A 20332-nucleotide genomic window follows, 5' to 3' on the forward strand; every position below is an offset into this window, starting at 1 on the left:
TACTGAAGATATACAAACACAGGGATCTGTATTTAAAGTGTTTTTTTTAACACTTTATTTTTTTTTTTTTAAAGGCTGGCTCTTCATTAATCTGCCAAGCAGAACATCTGATGGCAGAATACAATTGTCCCTCTACTGAACTCCCTGATGACTCAGTGGAAACTAGAATTTGGAAAACTTATCATCCCACGTGAAACAAAATAGGAACAAACTCGCTCACCTTCATGGGTGCTACATCCTTTCCAGGCCTGTCCCAGTCTCCTCTACTCACTTCTATAGTCCCTGCCATCACAAAAGCAAGCAAGGAAAACTTGCAAAACTCGAAAGTTAATGGCAGACACTTGGGACCCAAAAGACCCCAGATGAACTGAAGCTAAGGTAATTAGGTAGAGAAATTTAACTGAATCCTCAGTCCTTTTTCTTTTTAGCCAGTTGCTATGCCCTGATAGGTTTGAACAAAATCCTGAGAACACTGAAATAATTTAAGAGAATCGGAAAGTGAAACATAAATAGGAAGTAACACTGTTTCTATGTTTGAATTTAATATAACCAGTAAATGGCAAAAAGCTACATTTCAAAATTATTCAGATTGTCAGAGGTATCATTAAGATCCAGTTAATGCTACAGCACAGTAATCACATAGCAGGATTAAAATATCTCAAAATCAAATAAACCTAGAAATAACTACGTTTCTTCATTAATAAATTTAAAGGCCAATTAAGTTATCTGTTGTTAATGAAAGCCATCCTGAAACACCAATCGGAAAGAATATAAGCACCCCTATGTTCTAAGCAGTGTTATACAATAGCCAAGATCTGGAAACAGTCCAAGTGCCCATCAGTAGATGAATGGATAAAAAAGCTGTGGTACATTTACACAATGGAGTACTACTCAGCTATTAAAAAAAAAATAGGAAATCTTACCCTTTGGAAAAAGAAGGAAATCTTACCATTTTTGACAGTATAGGAGCACCTAGAGATTATTATGCTAAGTGAAATAAGCCAGTCAAAGAAAGAGAAATATCATATGATCTCATTTATATGTGGAATCTAATGAACAAAATAAATTGACAAACAAAATAGGAGCAGAGACATGGATACATGGAACAGACGGACAGATTTCAGAGGGGAGGAGTGTGGAAGAGATTAGCCAAAGAAGATATGTACATATATGCATGGCCCATGGACACAGACAACAATGTGGTAAAGGCCAGGAGTTGGGCTGGTGCGGGAGCTGGGTAGGGGAGGCAAAAGGGGGAAATAGGGGCAACTGTCATAGTGTCACCAATCTTTTTAAAAAGTGTTATCCATTCCTTTTCCCTCCTCCAGTAGCTCTCTTTTTTAAAAAAGATAGCATTTTTAAAATTGAACTTCCTTCCTAAGAAGCTCAAAGCTACTGATTTTATAACATCCTGGAATATAAATATACACACATGGGAGAGTTTTAGTGTTTCTTATCCAAAATTATAAGTAAATCTCCACTTTTAGGCAAAAGTGGTAAAAGGCTATGAAGGGTTACATAGAAGAGGGTCAAAGCAATTTAAAATATAAGCAATTAAAATGCCCAAATCCTAAAATTAAAACATATTCCTTTGTTTATAGATGCTTAAAATTGTTTCCTTTACATCTTAGGGTATAAAATAGATTTTTAAAAATTAAGCCCTGAAAGGGAGATAAGGCAAAGGCCTCTCGGACATGGTCAGCCCGGCACTGAGTGCTCTTCTGGGGTGCCGCCCTCTCTCGGAGTTTTAGCATTTATAGCCTCTCTCCTGAACAGAAGTTTGGGGAAACAAGAGAAGGTGGTTCTAACAGTCTTCACCATTCCCCAGAGAAGCACGGAGTTCCGTCTGGGCCATGAGAAGCATTTCTGCGAAGCAGCAAAAAAAAGTTTTTAGGTAATACATCCTCAGGGCTGCATCTTCATTGGTCTCTTCATCCACACAACCCACACAAACACAAGTAAAGAAAGCAAGTCAGGTCCCACTTCAGAGCCTTGTCCTTAACTCACCTCCAGTGAACTCACTTTCTAAAGATGGAGTCGAGAGCTACATGATTTCTAACAAAGGAAGCATTTAGGGTTGCCAGCTCCCCAGGTTTAGCCTGGGCCATCTGGGAAAGCACAGGGCTCCTCTGAATCCTGAGGTCACCTTTTATTAACCACACGGGCTGTTCTTTGAGCTCACAGAAATGAGACAGATCTAGTTGGTTCTGTGCTGCCCATCCCTGGGGCTGCCTTTGGTGCTACCCAAACACCACACACTGTTAACCTTACAGAAGAGAAAGTGTCAGTATTAGCAATAGGAGGACTTGCTTGTCCAGGTGCAAATTCTAAGTACACGATCTTCATGTAAATTAACTTCAATGAAAGGCACTGAGGCGAGGGACACAAGATGGACAAAACTGTTATTACCACTGAATGAAAAGGACTCTCTTTCATAGGTTTTCAAATGTCTGAAAAAAGTAAGACACTACTACCAGTTCTTAACCAAATGCTCTAGATTTTTCCCATTCACTATATTGTACTTCTTACATATGACTTTCTATGAAGTATACTTTTATTCTCTGGTTTCTCTCACTCCAAAGTTAAATTGCTATTACAGAAAACAATCTAGAAAAACCTCCCTCCTGGGAGATGTCCGGAGTATTATTATTACTTCAAAGATGAAGTTTAGGTTTCTGGGCAATTGACAGGTTGAATACATGAAAGGCACTCAACTCACACTTAGCATTCAGCTACCTGGAAACACAAAGACACTGTTCCAAGTCTGAAGGAACAAATAATACATATGTTTTAATTGGGAACAAATAAGATTTTTAATGTGAACTACTGAGAAGCAGTGTGATACAGCTGAAAAAGGTTCTTCAATCAGTTGAGGGTGTCTTTTGAACCTGTTAGGGCTTTCTGAGAATGTCTTCTGATCTCAGCCAACAAACATTTATAGGACACGAGTTAGGCACCAGCTTCTGCTGCAGATACTAGAAACACACACAGGAAAGGAGAAGTAATATCTACCGTTCAGAGTCAGTTTAATGACGTGTGTGTGTGTGTGTGTGCGTGTGTGTGTGCGCGCACGGATGTGTGTGTGTGTGTGTGTGTGTGTGTGCGCGCGTGCACGCATGTGAGAGAGAGAGAGAGAGAGAGAGAGAGAGAGAGAGAGAGAGAAAGTGCCTGGCACGTGGCAGGTACTCAACAACTGCTGGTCACTACTACATTTTACATCTGACTTGTGGTCAGAGTGTTTGGAAATTTAGTGCACAAATGACAAGTGTCTTCATTCCTATATAAAACTGCCAAGAGCTGGTTATCATTTTACCCAAAAGAAGATGATTCTAAAATCTTCTGAGAGCCCTTCAATTCTTCCCTAGTTCCTAACTAGAGTCTTTTGGTCTCCTAAGTACTCCTTTCACCTCACTTCCTTCCAACCATTGGGTCAAAAAGTTAAAAGGTCAGGTTACTCGAAGGACCAATTTCCCAAGCTTGGGTTTCCTGGTCATCTTGCCTGATCATCTCATTCACCTGAAACCTGGGTAAAAATGTCCAGATTCCCCCCAGACATAATAAATAGGAGCCCTCTGTACCCGCCCTGTAATGCTCCAAGAGATTCTTCTCTTCTCAGGCATCCTCAGACTCCACCTCGAGTAGCTGAGGCCATTCTCCTCAGGTTTCCATAGCATGCTCTTTGACCCTTCTCCAAGGCTTAGTCTGGCACTAAAGACTCTGGCCACTAGTATAACAGAATCAGCTCTCTCAGCTGGGCACCCAACGTCTCACAGCAAGGCACATTCTGTTTGTTTTTCTTCCCTGTCCCTTAATGTCTCCCTTCTAGGATTTGCCTACATTTTAAATTACCACAAATCTCTGAAAAGTTATCTTTTCCAAAAAATAATTTTCTTAATTTATAATCCCTGACTGACTCCAATAGACAAGGAAAATATACAAAAGCAAGGGCCACATTCTTATAGAATAGAAATAAAAGTTATTTATTCAAATTTTCAAAATCAATTAGCAATCTGGTATAGACATGAAAAAAGCTCATGTATTCTCTGCAGAACTTTCTTTAAAAGAACAATAAATGAAAGGCTAGGATTGCACTGAAGGTGACTCATGCCTTTGTTTTAATTTAATATTTATTACATCCCTACCATGAAGGAAAAAAAAAATCAGAGAAACGATGGAAACACAAAAAGGTCTACAACATGGCCCATGCTTCAAAGAGATCAACTTTAAGTAGAAGTGCCTGGTGAGAGGTACTAAGTTTAATGGCACATTCAACCTAGGAACTCACCCATCTATCTATCCATCCATCCACCCCAGGAATTCACCATGAAAGATGCTAAGTTAAATTAGTAATCATCTCTGCATTCAAGTAAGGGTGCCAAAGAGACAACCAGACAACACTGAAAAAGAAAAGTGTTCTGAAAAGTATAGATAAAGTGCAAGAATTTAAAGAAAAAGATAAATTACCTAAATTATGATTCTAGAACATAATGAAAATATGCAAAATAGAATGTGACACTTCTTTTGAGTGGGCCAAAAATCAATGAAGACTGCTGTCCACGTGTTATAATTCTCCATATCTCTACTAAAGATAAAGAGACTGTGACTCAGTAACTTTTGATATCAGTTGCTAATGATTCTACCTCTAGAGTAATTAGGAGACCACAAAAATGGCTCACTATGGTGTGAAAGCCATTTACATACACAGCAAAGATAATATACCCATATGAAAAGCAAAGCAGGCATACACATTAGCATCATACTCTTGCAACTTCCTACTGTTTTCTAGGAATTCAGGAATTAATAAACTATTATGGGTGGCAAATACTGCATAGTGCTCAGTATGTAATTTTTCCCATAACTGGTTATTTGTATATAAATTTTTTCATTTGAATTTTTGTCTATTTTCAGTATTCCTAACATGCACTTTACAACTGATGTTTAAGCTTTATATCCAATTACTTTAAAATCCTGCCCCATCTTTTCTTAAGTGATCTACCCAAACTCAACATCACTATCTCAAAAACAAAAAAACAAAAAAAAAAAAAAAAAACTCAGAAAGTAGTAACTCCTATGAAATTATTGGATGCTAGAGACAAGTTCTAATGAATAAAACAGAATACTACATGCTTCTTTCTTTCACTCTATGCCCTTCCAATTTGTTTTAAGGAAGAAGAATGTTAACACAATGCATTTCCTACATGAGTACTAGCTGAGATGACTTAGACTATTTCTCTAAGTAAAAATTAAAGATTTTCCTAAAGTACTGAAAATGACAAAATTTAATCTTTAAAGGTTAGAACATATAACAGCTCTAATTGTACTCCCTGGTTTTTAAATAACACCATGAAATTCAGGATAGATTATGTTTATCTGCATGTGCCTATATGTTCTGTGGATAAAATTATGTGGTTCATCTAAATATTAAAATGTCTTTTTTTTCCCTCAAGAGACCTACTTATTTTAGATAGTCTCCTCTTAAATTTAAATCAGTTAGTAAAATCAAGAAACTCTGATCTCCAAAAATGGCCTGGGGGAAATCTCCCTTTACAAAGCAATAGGAGATGGGGGCAGGGGGAGCTATCTACACACTGGCATGGAGATCAAGGGGGTGCAAACAGAGGTAAACAGATCATGTGGAATAAAACTCCTTCAATATTGTTTCATTTATTTATTATGGTACAATATACATAACCAAACATTTACCATTTTAACAATTTTAAGTGTGCAATTCAATGGCATTAAGTATATTCACAATGTTGTGCAAACAACACTACTATCCATTTCCAGAACTTTTTCATCATCCCACACAGAAACACTGTACCCATTAAGCAATAATTTCTATTCCCCGTACCCCTGGGTAATCTCTATTCTACTTTCTGCCTCTATGAATTTACCTATTCTAAGTACCTCATATAAGTGGGAACATCACAATATTTATCCTTTTGTGTCTGGCTCATTTCACTTAGATAATATTTTCAAGTGTCATCCACGTTGTGGCATGTGTCAGCATTTTATTCCTTTTTGTAGATGAATAATATTCCATTGTATGTATATAACACACTTTGTTTATCCACTCATCTGTGAATGGACACTTGAGTTGTTTCCACCTCTTGGATATTCTAAATAATGCTGCTGTAAGCACTGGTGTACAAGTATTTGAGTCTCTGCTTTCAATTATTTTGGGTATAAACTTAGGAATGGAATTGCTAGGGAATTCTATGTTTAACATTTTGAGGAACAGCAAAACTGTTTTCACAATAGCTGTACCTTTTTACATTCCCAACACCAATACACTAGGGTTCCAATTCAATATACTTTTAAGTATCCTCTGATTCATCAATTCTGACTGTTTACCTCCGTTACTCTAAATCCGTGGTCGGCACACTGCGGCTCGCGAGCCACATGCGGCTCTTTGGCCCCTTGAGTGTGGCTCTTCCACAAAATACCACGGCCTGGGCAAGTCTATTTTGAAGAAGTGGCATTAGAAGAAGTTTAAGTTTAAAAAATTTGGCTCTCAAAAGAAATTTCAATCGTCGTACTATTGATATTTGGCTCTGTTGACTAATGAGTTTGCCGACCACTGCTCTAAATCGTAGTGATTTTTCCTAAGGAAAACCACAACAGAAATATCAGAAACAGCAGTATCTAAGGACTTTCAGTATTTTATTCTTAAACAATGTAAACAATAAAAGATATAGAACATGTTGAAAAAGTACTTTAAAATACAAGAGAAAAGGGAACATATCCTAAAAATATATTAAGTATCCTACCCATAAAATTTGCATGTAAGACCTGGTCAATCTAACCCCTAATAAGTCATATGCTAGAAAACTTCATGTCTGAGTAACTGGATGTAAATATCCTGACTTTTTTTTTTTTTTAATTTACTCTTCTGTCAGTTCACACAATACCTGGAGCTAACCTGCCGGTGAAGGACTCCCTTTAGTAAAAGTGGAGGCAGAGATAGCCTAATGAGCTTATCTAAATACTACCCACAGACTTTCCACAACTTGGCCCAAACCCTGAGGCAGGAAAGAGATAGAGGTTCTTAAATGTTTAACACCTGCTCTCACCAATTTGCCATTAAGTGCTTACAGGTGACAAAAGAAATTAACAAACTGTCAGAAAATGTCAACAGAAAACCTCCCAAATAATCCATAAGCATAGATGAAGTCTATTGGTGGGGATGGGGTGAAATGGAGAACGTGGATATTTGCTTGATGTTATTTATTTTGCATACAAAAATATAGAACTAACTTTTGCTGGTAAACTGTTCCTAGTTCATGTGATAACTTTGAGTAATTCAACATTTACTTCATGGTGGTCAAACGACTTCCAAGGGCCCTGCATCTCTATAAAAAGTCCAGCAGTAGAACTAGCTTCAACCCATACCGCAGTTTTACACAGCTTTTAAGTCAATTGATTTTTTCCAAAGTGGTTTATTCTCCTAATTAGGTAACTATCCCACCTATGATCTATTTAAACTTCTGGTACAGTAAAACCTTTTCATATAGAATAGGAAGCCAAACTTTATGCTAGACTTGCCTGGATTAATTGCAAATCCCTAATTAGTTATATCCAGAACAATGGAGTTACCTTTAAGAGACCCCTCTTTCATCAGCTGTAGAGAATCTGAGTCCCTTAAGAATAAATTAAATCATGTTATTTCCTGGGATTTTAGAATCTTCAATTATTTCTCAAACATTCTGCAGTTGCTCGTGTATAAAGACAATTTTCTAGACAATAATTTCAACAGAGAGCTGTTTATAATTTTATAATACTGTGTTAGTATTATATCAACTTAAAATTTTTCTGATTGGTTGCCTTTATTAAAATCTTTATCTCCCAGAGTCAAAATAGGAATGTATCAGAAGCCTTAACTTCTAATATAAACATAGTGGGGTTTTTATGTTTTTATTGTTTTCAGAGAGAGAAAGGGAGGAGAGAGATATAGAAATATCAGTGATGAGAGAGAATCATCGATCCAGCTGCCTCCTGCAAGCCCTCTACTGGGGATAGAGCCCACAACCTGGGCATGTGCCCTGACCAGGAATTGAACCATGACCTCCTAGTTCAGAGGAGCCACACCAGCTGGGCAAAATTTTAGTTTTTAACATAGCCTGTAGGTGCTTCAATTTTAACATTCCTCAAATTTCAGAAAAGAGCAAAGAATTAAAGTTGCCACCATCCTGCCCTAGGAGTTGGTGGTACAGTTCTCTACACAACATTCCAAAAAATATGAGCAAAGTACCTCTGTAAGTAAACAAAAATGCCTTCCATCTGTCAAAAAATAAAGTCAGAACATAATAAAATATTCCATTAACAAAGAACCTAGTCTAGAACTCAATAAATGTCCTCTGAGTCAATAAACAAATGAATGAAGTAAAATTAATTTTAAACTCAAATATAATAATGTAATACAAGGGACATTTTAAACACTGATACTTACATAATCTTAATGCTAACTTTGGCTCAACATCATCTGACTAAAATCTTCTCCAAGTTTTTTAAATACTAACAAGCAACTGTAATATTATAGAAACAAAACGTATTAAAGCTAATGCCTAAATTGACTTGAGTATTGGCCAAGGGAATCTCATCACCCAAGGATATCAAAATTACAATCCCAGAGTTACAGAATGCTAAACTTGCATATCTTAACTAGGAACAAAAAAGAGAAAAAGACTCAAAGACTGATCCAATATTATTATTTACTAGAGGCCTGGTACACAAGATTCGTGCACTGGAGGAGTCCCTCAGCCCGGCCTGCACCCTCTCACAGTCCAGGACCTCTCAGGGGATGTCCGCCTGCCAGCTTAGGCCTGGGGGGGGGGGGAGGGGATCGGGTCTAAGCCAGCAATCAGACATCCCTCTCGCAGTCTGGGACGCCCCACTCCTTACCTCCCACCTGCAGCGTAGGCAGGAGAGGCTCCCATCACCATCGCTGTGCTCGACAGCCGTGAGCCTGGCTTCTGGCTGAGCAGCGCTCCCCCTGTGGGAGCGCACTGACCACCAGGGAGGCAGCTCCTATGTTGAGCATCTGGTCCCTGGTGGTCAGTGCATGTCATAGCAACCGGTCATTCTGCTGTTCAGTCATTTGCATATTATACTTTTATTATATAGGACTTTTTCCAATTTTAAATTGAGAAATATCCCTACCTGCAATAGCTAATCACAATCTAACCTGATTTATCATACCTAGTGGTTTAAAAACCTACCAACCGCCTGTCCCCACCCCACACCACATACCTTTGGTCACCAAAGGCTGATCCTTACTTAACACTAAACCTGCACCATGAACAGCTCCCATCTGGATAAGCTTATGACTATGGACTGACCTCTCATTGTCTGAACCTTGCAATGAGCTCAGGTACCAACCATCAAGTCAACCCTCCCACATGAGTCTGTGTTTGGCTTCTACAAAAGCCTGCCTCTGGATACAATGATTTAAGCATTCTCTGCCTTTTTATTTATTTTATTTTAATATGTGTTTATTGATTTCAGAAAGAGGCAGAGGGAGAGAGAAACATCAATGATGAGAAAGATCACTGATAGATCAGCTGCCTCCTGCATGCCCCCTACTGGGGATAGGAGCCCACAACCCAGGCATGTGCCATGGCCAGGAATTGAACCGAGGTTGATGCTCAACCACTGAGCCACACCAGCCGGGCCATTCTCTGCCTTTTTAAAATACATAATACCCTACTTATAGTTTAAGACAACATATACATATATATGCTTATGAATATTTTCCTACATTCAAAAGCATTCAGAGTAAAGTGAAAAATAAAACTTCTCCCCAACCACCTAAGTACATTCCCAGCAGCTGTAAGAATGAGAATTAAGGTTTACTTGAAAAGAATGCCTTACCACAAAAATTCTCATTTCATGGATTAACCTCATAATGTGAAGAAAGGCAATTGTAATTTCTAAAGTGGAAACAGGTAGGTTGCAAAGATTTCCTACACTGAAAATGATTCTTTTCCCCTATTCCCAGCTATAATTATTGAAAGCTCAAATAACAGGCTAATATACAAGGACTAAAGCTTATGCCTCTATCATTTAATATTGGCATTTCCTCTAAGACCCTGTACTTTTTCCCCTTCACCTCAAAAATGACCTGAGTCAAGCAGGCTGTCCTGTCCACTTCAGCAATGCTAGCCAGCTACAAGCTACATCTAAAGAAAAAAATTCCCAAAACAGTGAAGCTAGGATAATTTAAGTACAACACAACTTTTGAGAGGTCACAAATCAACTATTCTATTAGGAGTGGAGAGAAAATGAAACATAGCAATCTAAAACTTGAAGCTTTATTTACTCATCACAAAGGGGGGGAAAAATGAGTTTTCAAACTGTCCAAACACAATTTGGAGGTCTCTGGAAACACAAAGTAATACTGGGAACAGCTCAGTTTTAAACTTTACAGTATAATGAACTGGAGTTTGTTTAAGGCTTTACCAAACACTTTTCAATACACCGACTCATTAATCCATTGTGACACCCATCTGAGAAATTGTATGCAAGATGTTTTCTCCTTACATGAAAATAGGGAAACCCAGACTAAGAGGGGCTCAGAAGTTTATCAAGGACACACAGCTGAAAAGTAAAGGCTCTGACAGACTAGACAGTCTGATTTCCAACTGATGCTCAGATGTGGCCCTTAGGAGAGGTATGATTTCTAATCTTTGCCCACCACTTCAACATCTTTATTTTTTAAGATTTACTCTCTCTCATTTGTATTAAGCACATTGTGTTCTACAAATGAAACAATACATCAGAAGTTAAATTAAGTTTCCTATATTTCTCACACTCATGAGAACACTATAATCCTATTTATAACTTGTTTCTCTCATCCTCGTTCCTCAAAAATAACCATGCTTCCTATCGTCAGCAATGGATACGAACAGGCTGTTTCAGCTATCTGAACAGTCTCATTGATGGATGCCTTCCTTACCTATAGTTGAATTTATAAATTTCAAAGAGCTGGAACCACACAATTCACACAACACTAAAACACAGAACATTGGAAGCTGATTTACTAGTACAGATCCTCAGGATCATAATACTAGGGTCAGGCTTATGAAATCCAATTATCTCTTGGCAGTACAATAACTATGGAAGGGATAGCAGATTCAGGTACATTTACAGTGAACCTGCAAGTTACTGTTTTAAAAATCCTAATAAAAAATATTAATCATGCCCAGCCGGCGTGGCTCAGTGGTTGAGCATCGACTTATGAACCAGGAGGTCACAGGTTTGATTCCTGGTCAGGGCACATGCCCGGGTTTCAGGCTCGATCCCTAGTAGGGGCATGCAGGAGGCAGCTGATCCATGGTTCTCTCTTATCATGGATGTTCCTATCTCTCCCTCTCCCTTCCTCTCTGAAATCAATAAAAAAATATTAACATATATATATATATTTTTATTAATATATATATTAATCACTTGTCTTCCTGAAAGTAGTAGCAAAAAAAAATTAAAAGGTATTGGGTTATTGGATATTTATGGATGGAATCCAGATAAATGAATGCCTACTTTAACAGTGACTGGAATTTTCACTATTTCTCACAAAATTAGGAAGTTGTTGAAAATCCTTTTACCAAATTAATTCTAAAATGCATTAGATTTAAATTAAATCCTCTAATCAGAAAACTTTTGACCATTTGCCACCAAAAGAATCTTTCTTGCTCTTTGTTTTAATCTTAAGCATATTCTTCCCAATTCGTGGACTAATGTAGTGTTTTATATTTGGATTTTAGACCTTGATAGTAAAACAATGATTTTAATCTTTCATTGTGCAGCTACATAACAAAAATTGAATGATGGTTTGGCTATATTATTTATCTGACACTTATGAAGTCATCTGAAAAGAAATGCCAAATGAACAAGTAAACATGGGAATTAGGGGTCATTTTTTTTTCAACTCCCAACTAGTGATTTTTCATATTGCCTCCTATTTCTACTCCTTTATTACACTAATATAACCAACAAGCTGACTGCGTTTACAGCAATTCCTATAAATAATCATTTCAACCAAACAAGAAAATGTCATTTAAAGTTTTTGTCCATCAATTTTCACTCTGACATGCAAGCATTTAAAGTAACAACAAATAATGTGCTTATTTGGTCCACTCAAAGTATGAAAGCAAAACTGAGTTACAGGTGATTTAGCAATGAAATACCATTTAAGAGCTGAATCTAAGCATCACCTACTGCTGTGGAAAAAAGACAACTGAACTAGGTCAGTGGTCAGCAAACCGCGGCTCATTGGCCCCTTGAGTGTGGCTCTTCCACAAAATACCACGGCCTGGGCGAGTCTATTTTGAAGAAGTGGCATTAGAAGAAGTTTATAAGTTTAAAAAATTTGGCTCTCAAAAGAAATTTCAATCATCGTACTGTTGATATTTGGCTCTGTTGACTGATGAGTTTGCCGACCACTGAACTAGGTTATCTAAAAAGCAATAGGACCCAGCTAATTGTGAATATTTGGGAGTCAAAAGATTCTATAATGCTATCTCCAATATAGTAATCACTAGTCACAAGTAGCCGTTTAAAATAATTAAGAGTAAATAATTTAAAATGCAGTTCCTCAGTCCCCACTAGCCACATTCCAACGCCCAGCAGCTTCATGTGCCATGTTGGATAGCACGGATATAGAACTATTTCCATCATCAAAGAAACTCTATTATGCCATTGGTAGCTATGTGATCTTATGCAAGTTATTTAATTTCTATGAACCTCAATGCTTTTGTCTATAAAATGTCCATTACATCATCTAAATTGAAAGACTGTTATTAGAAGTTTAATGAGATAGCACTTAAAGCACAACACACAGGGCTTACTGGTAGTACATATTAGATATCCAAGAAAGAGTAGCTATTATTACAAACCTATATTGGACTTTAATATGGTAACCCTGAACAAGTCACTTCCCCTTCCCTGGCCCTCATTTTCCTAAAACTGAAAACTTTGGGAAAGTTCTTCTGGTTAACTTCTAAGGATGCTATCAAATTCCACCACGTTAAATAAAGTGTTAAGCAAAAGGGGCCAAAACTCCTACAGAGTAAACTACTACCTAGGTTCCTAGAGCTTCCTAACTGATCCCAAGCATTCTTCCCAAAACCCCAGAATTGCCAGTGCTCTGCAATATAGCCACGGTCTGATGTGAGCTATTTATAAAGTCTGTCTTAAAAGGTTACAGGAATATCTTTCTGAAATTGTATATACTGTAATTAGAAGATACAACCCCCTATTCCATGATGATATCTTGCAGTTTTAACATCTCTCTTAAATGAACACTATCTTTACAGATGAATTTTTTCTCTTAAAAGCATTTAAACCAAAACACTTTTTCAAAGCACATACAAGTTTAAATACAAGTTTTAATAACTTTTTAAAACTAGCTATGTCTCATTCATAGCCAGCCTGTGGGTGACCCTAAACAAAGTGAGAATTAGCCTCATGGGTGAAGTCCTCTTGCAGGGACAGAAACATGCCCAAAGATTTTACCCTTACTAACAGCTGCTCCCGGGGAGCCAGGAAATTCACCGAATACTGGGTCCACATAGCCAGCTTCCAAAGAGGGGGAAACCACGGACCCCCGCGCAAGGCACAACACCAGGGTAACAGGCCGCTATGGCTGCAGCCCTCTTCCCCCTGCGTTGTCTGGCCTTAGCCTCAAAGTGAAGAGTATCTCAGGCGGCAGAAATCAGAACAGAGGCGGTGTATTTTTGCCCAAGGCTTGAGGCCTCAAAAATAAGTGTTATTCCAGAGCAGATTCCTTTTCTTCCGGGTCTGTCTGCTCCCTCTGACTCTCTGCCCATAACCACCGTGCCTCCCCACCTTTCTTCATACTTTCAAAAGAGGGGCGGGGGGGGGGGGAAGTGGCTTATTCCCTCTCCTCTTACTTTCCCTAGCAGGGCCTGGAAACTGGGGAAATTGGAATCAAATTAACTGCACATTAAAAAATAAACAGACAAGCAATCAGGGGATGCCCACCCAACAAAAGACGACTCCCGTTCCAAAAAGTGATTGAGCCTGGGTGGAAGAAGGGGAGGGAGGCTAGAAACCAACAAGGATGGAGAGATAGATGTGTGGATTTAGAGCCCCAGGGCCGGCCCATCCTGGCCAAATTCCAAGTTTTGTTTCAAGAAAACGCTGGGCTGAAGAGAAAAGAAAACGTTGTAACTTTTAAGGAAGTCCGCAAAAGGCACTGACTGGGATAAAATGCCACTGCTCGCCTCCGTCGGGGATGGCAGGGCAGGAGATTCCAAAAGCACCAACTCCAACAGCGCGCCCGGGAAGGCGCCCGGCCAACGGCGCCGCGGGCGGCTCTGCCCCGTCTCCCGGGACACCGGTCCGGGTGCTCGGGCTCCCACGGGGCGCCAGGATCCGACCTTTGTTAAAGTTCGCGGACACAGCCCGAGGCCCCCATTGCCGCCCCGAGTGACAGGCCCTTCACACGCCGCCGGGCCCCCGCCCCGCCGCCGGCCCCCGACGGTCCGCGCGGCCCCTCCCGGCCGTCTTGGGGTGCGGATTCCTCCCGCCCGCCCCATCCCCACAAGGCGCCCCTTGGGGTGACCGACTGACCGGAGCTGCGCTGGCCCACACACCGGGTCGCCCGCTCCTTCCCGCCGCGCCCCGCTCCCCCGCCCGAGCTTGCAGCCGCCTGGCTCGCCGAGTCCCGCCGCGGCCGCCGGTTACCGCCCCCAGCCCGGGGGGAGTCCGGGGGAGCAGGACAGGAGGGAGGACGTGGCGCGCCCGGAGGTGGCCAGCTGCGGGGCGGGGAGTGTCCCGGAGGAGGCCGGGCCGGGGGCGGGGGGCCGGCGCGGGCTCGGGACCCTCCCCGCCGGCAGCCGCGGGTCCCAGGTCCCGGCCCGCCCCCGCCCCCGCCCGGCGCGAAGAGGCGGGCCGCAACTTTGAGCCCAGTTCGCACGCCCGCCCCCCTCCCTCCACCATATGGAAATCTACAGCCTCGGAAAGTGACACGTCGAAGATTCCTCGGCCTCCCCGCCGCCCTCCCCCTCCCGGCCGCGTTCCTGCCGCTGAGATTCCGGGAGGGGGAGCGGATTCCTCGGACAAAATCTGCTGGGAGGCTGGGAGGGGGGGCGCGAGGGGAGGGAGAGCCCGGAGCCACTGCCCAGATTTATTTTTTTCATCCAGAAGAATCTACCCGTTTCTTTCCCCCCTCCAAGCCCTGGCAAGCGGAGGGGACGGGCGAGAACCAGACGCGGCCCCAAGCGGAGGCCGACCCTCCTGCGACCCCGAGTTCCCGGGGTGTCCAGGCGAGCGCGGGGCGCTCCGCACTGTGGCGCCAAGTTTTCTCTGGGAAGCCCGGCGCGCCCGGAGCGCTCCCGGACAGGAATGCACTTTGGCGCACTCGGCGTCCGGCGGGGTTTTCCAGCGCGCGGGGACCGGCGGCGGGGTGCGGGTCCCCTCCAGCCTCCCGCGCCCGCACGCCTTACCTTTCCTCGGGCTGAAAAGCGGGGCTCCGGGCGCGCCAGACACCGGTTCGCCCACGCCTTCCCAGCCGGCAGCCCCGAGGATCGCTGCCGCCCCCTTCTCCGCTCCCGCCGCCGCCGCCGCCTCCGCTTCTCCTCCTCCTCCTTCTCCTCCTCCTCCTGCTCCGGCCGCCGCCGCCGCTCCAATAACTACCAGGAGGGTTTGAGGAGGGATTCCGCCATGTCAAATGATGTCGGGACCACATGGGGGGGTGGGCCCCGCCCATAACCGTAAACTACCGAGTAGAGCCGCCACTGCGATCTCAGATGCGCTGGACTGTGGGAGCCTCCAAGTCTTTGACACCTAAGCCTGCATAAAGATCCAAAAACTCACTTGGGTTCAGCCAGACTAAAGAAGTCTGAGGCTTAGGGGAACTAGCAACCCCTTAAAGGTGAGGGCTGCACGTTCTGCAAAAAAATCGCCCAATACCAATATGAAGGTAGTGTTTGCTGAGTAATAATTTGAGCTAAGACTATGGCATTTTTACACATATATTAATTTTTCTTAAATCCCGACAAAAATCTTGTGAGCTATTATGTCACTCCCTTCTCTATTTCCCACAGCATTTTGTTCACAGGCTAACAGCATAAACAGATTTTATTATATCACAGTTAAAATGTCTATTTCCTCTTTCCAGGAACCAGTTTGCACTCACAAGGGCAGAGACTGTTCCTTACTCATATCTGTATTTCTGTATTATGAAACATAGCATAATGCATAGGCCACAATAGGACTCATTAGAAAACTATCAAGTTTATATTAATTAAATCAAATATAATGTATCCTATTGTAGTCTCAAAATGCTTAACTGCATCCCATTTCACCCCTCAATTTTTCCAGGAAATAAGACAAAACTTGTCCCAAAGAGGTCCCTTACTTCCCGCGTCTTTCTGAATCATTACATTCAGCCTCAACTATTAAGCTACAAAGCAGTACTCAGTACCAGAGGCAATGTATTACTTTCATTGACCTAAAAAAAAAAAAAAATAACCATTTATCAGATAAAATTAAAATGCATAGTACCATATTAAAGCCCAAAGAACATAAAAGAATATGGAGAAATAGTTCTTTTCCTTGTGAAATTTGCAATTCTTTTTTTGGAGATGTGGAGGATAATGACGAATCCAGGTAAATGATGCTCTCCCTCCTAAAGGACTTCTTTTTCCAAATGTACCCAAAGGGGCTCTTGAAGCCATATTTCTAAAACATGGTTCCAAGCCTAAGTCATAGTCTTGCATAAGAAAGAAAAAAAAAAGCAGTGGTTCCCCAACTCCTGAGCCATGCCCCCCAGCTGAATTGGTGTGACTTTCAAGCACACCTCCGTCCCTTTGTACATGGTTTCACTCTGCCAGAAGCATATTTGTTCCTCTACCCTATTTTAAGATCATTTATTCATTTTTGAGTTCCAACTAAAATCACTTCCTTCCCTCAGTCTCATGACTTTTTTTCCCCACAACCTCATAATTCTTTTTACTTCTTCTCACATGTTCTGAAGTTATTGTTTATTTCTTCCATTTGACTGGGTCTTGTCCATTTTTATATCAATCTAGCATTGTGCTTTGAATATAGTACCCCAATACAACTGTTTGTTGAAAAGTTAATTGTAAAGTATGTGGAAGTATCTGAAAGATGAGATAAAATGGGCAAATTTTAGAGTATGGAAGGTTGAATTCAAGTGTTGAATGATAGGCTTGGCAAAGGAGATAAAAGTAGGCAGGAGAAATTCAGAAAACAAAACTATATCTGCTTATGTCTTCCCCTGCTGAATTTGTTCTAATTAAGAAGAATCCATGAATACAACATGCCTAAAAAATTTAAATTTTGCCAAAACCGGTTTGGCTCAGTGGATAGAGCGTCGGCCTACGGACTGAAGGGTCCCGGGTTCGATTCCGGTCAAGGGCACGTGCCTTGGTTGCGGGCACATCCCCGGTCGGGGGTGTGCAGGAGGCAGCTGATCGATGTTTCTCTCTCATCGATGTTTCTGGCTCTCTGTCCCTCTCCCTTCCTCTGTGTAAAAAATCAATAAGATATATTTTTAAAAAAATTTAAATTTTAAATGTTCACATACATGTTATCACTGTTTCATTTGTCTTCTTATCCTACCACCTAACACCAGCTTTGGCACAGAATAAAAACCCAATATAGATGTTGACAAAATGAGAGGAAGTATGGTATAATAGAAAGAGCTTGGATATTACAATCAAACAAAAGCCAATGATATTGGGCAAGTGTTGAAGTTTTCTGAGTCGGGGTGTTCTTATTTATTAAATGCTGAAATTGCCTTTCTACTAAGGTTGTTGTGAGGATTAAAAACCTCCAGCACCTGATTCTCAATAAATATTGGTTTCTTCTTGAGTGAATGAACTAATGATATATTTCCTGAAGGGTAGTAATAGGACAGATAATACAGTGAGAAAACACGGGGTGGATGGGGAGTTACAAGGGGCAGGTGTTACAGAGGCATCAAGTATTTGAAATAGGTTTCAAGATTGATTATTCTAGCAGCCAGATGTAGAACAAAGTGTGTCACAGGGTCATGCTCTCTGAACCTCCTTGGGAAAAAAGAGAAGACTTAGACCAAAATGATTGTTCTGGAAATGGGAAGAGGAGCCTCAACCCAAGGCAATGAGTATTATTATCTAGTTTTGACACCTCAAGTCACCTGTTACCCTAAGTCCCAAATTATTGATCCATAGTCATAACATATACTTTGTTTCAAAAGCAGTTTAGGATTTGCTCAAATACACAAATTAACATCCAAATGAAGATGCCTGAAAGTTAAGGCCTATAACAAAATATACAGACATTAAATGCTTTCATTGCCTATGCAATGTAAACTGAATTGTATATAAAAAAAAAAAAGATTTGAAGGCATATTTCTGGATCTCAAATAACTTGCATTACAACAACAACAAAATGCAACTTTAACACATTGGAAATCATAAATTTTTAGAGTAGCATTGAAAAGGTCTCAAACCATTAAACCTCTGAATACTTACATAAGCCTAAATATTTTCAATTTAAACCTCTTTCTCAAAGATCACTGTGACTAGTGCTATGTAATAAGTACAAGACCTGTAACTATTTTCTCTCTTTTCCGCATCCAGCGCGACTAGAGAGTGGGTCCAATTCCTGAGTAGAGGTGGCTGGGGATTGAGAAATAAAGAAAGAGACAAGACACAGAGATAAGAAAAAAAGCTGGGGCCAGGTGGACCACTGCCCTCTTCTGATGGAGAGACAGTGACCCAGAGTCAATACAGCGTGTTTATTTTATACCCCCAAATATCAGGAAGTTTCACCAAAAGACAAGACAAAGGAGATTATTTGCATTCTTGAGTAGGCCTGAGCATTCCTGGTGCTTGACTGGATTTACATATCAAAACCCACTACCCGACACCTGGGCTGAAATGAAGGTCAAGCTGATAACACCCTTGCCTTTTTGGCAAAGCATGTTCCCAGGGTGTGGCTTTGCCAACACCACTGGGTTCAGCTGACAATAATTAAAGAATGCCCATGTGCCTTCCCAGGCACTGTCTACATCTCACCCTTTTTTTGTTTTTAAGCTACTATAATAAAGTAAAATTTAAACATCAAGAACAAAGCTCTAATATTAAAACAATTGCAAACAATGCCAATGCAAAAACCAAACTACATAAATGTTATCATTTTAAAACTTGAACGTCAAGAGCAAAACTCTGGCTATTAAAATAATAACAAAACAATGCCAATGCAACACAGCAATAAGAGAGAAATCAAAACTACAGACATGTTAACATTTTTAGCTACTAAATGAAAGAAAGTTTCTTTTGCTGCTGGTGTATATTTACTCAGAGTCCTTGGACTTGGCTGCGCAAGACTTTGTAGAAGACTGGCAGCTAACCAATGCTAACACAGGCAGGAACATGGTTGAAGAAGTAGCTTCCACTTCTTTCTTTTCCACAATCTGCTGTGCTTCAGTCATTAACTTCTTCAGCTGACCCCATGTTGGCACCTCAGTCCCTTGCGTAGCTTTCAGTTTTCTTCTTCTTCCACTTTGCTGTCATTGGGGCAACTCTCAGTCCTTTTGAGTGAAGGGACACAGGAACTTCTCTGGGTCCATTGTGATGATTCATGTAATGCTCTGGCACCCAAATTGGCTGTGCTGCTCCTTCTGGAAAGATATAAAACACAAACTCTTCCCCACATTATTAATCTGATAAAACTCTTGTCTGGTTTATGCTTCCTTCCACCTAGTTAACTCGGTGGAGGCTATTGTACAGGAGGCCTGATGGCCTTCGGCTGCTGTATGACCCTGTGCATCACAATTCAAAAAATTTTAAAGTATAAAGAGCATGACTGAGTTTGTTTTGAGGTGACACATAACATCCGTCTTCCCCTTTTTGTTTTAGTAATTGATTTTAAGAGTACGATTGGCTCTTTCCACTATTGAGTGACATCCATTTTGCCAGATTTGATTACGTTTAAGTCCTCGGGGATTTACCCCTAAAGTTGGCACAGGGAGGTGGATAACACACTGAGGACATTGCTTCCAATAAAACATGGAAATTGTCGTTCTCAAATAACATTTTGAAGACTGAAAAATAAATGAAAAAGTTCCTCTGAATTAGTGTGCCCTATAGTAGCTGTTTCAATAATTTTGGCCATACTTAACCACATAAGCACTATCACTATAGATTGATGGGCTCTGTAGCAAAATCTGTTGAGGCATAAATAAGAGCTTGTATTTCTACTGAAATATAAGGGGTTTGAAGGACCTTTGCTCCCCTGATGCAGTAGATCCAGCCTTTCCAGAACTGGATCCATCTGTAAAAATGGCTAATGCCTGAGGTAT

The 20332-nt window shown here is 40.9% G+C and overlaps 1 protein-coding gene across 7 annotated transcripts in view; it reads right to left on the reverse strand.

Moving 5' to 3' along the window:
• FNDC3B (fibronectin type III domain containing 3B) overlaps window positions 1-15702 on the reverse strand; it is a 341119-nt gene extending 325417 nt beyond the window's left edge. For 4 of the 7 annotated variants that reach the window (XM_080656861.1, XM_080656863.1, XM_080656864.1 and 1 more), the window contains exon 1: window positions 15465-15702. The gene's annotated coding sequence lies outside the window, so the exon portion shown is untranslated. Of the gene's footprint in view, window positions 1-14589; window positions 14740-15464 lie in introns of those variants that run through there. The other 3 variants (XM_080656865.1, XM_080656862.1, XM_080656860.1) reach the window with 1 other exon arrangement.
• Window positions 15703-20332: the final 4630 nt, after the last annotated feature.

This window comes from Plecotus auritus (assembly GCF_963455305.1).
Source record: "Plecotus auritus genome assembly, chromosome: 2".
Lineage (NCBI taxonomy): Eukaryota > Metazoa > Chordata > Mammalia > Chiroptera > Vespertilionidae > Plecotus > Plecotus auritus.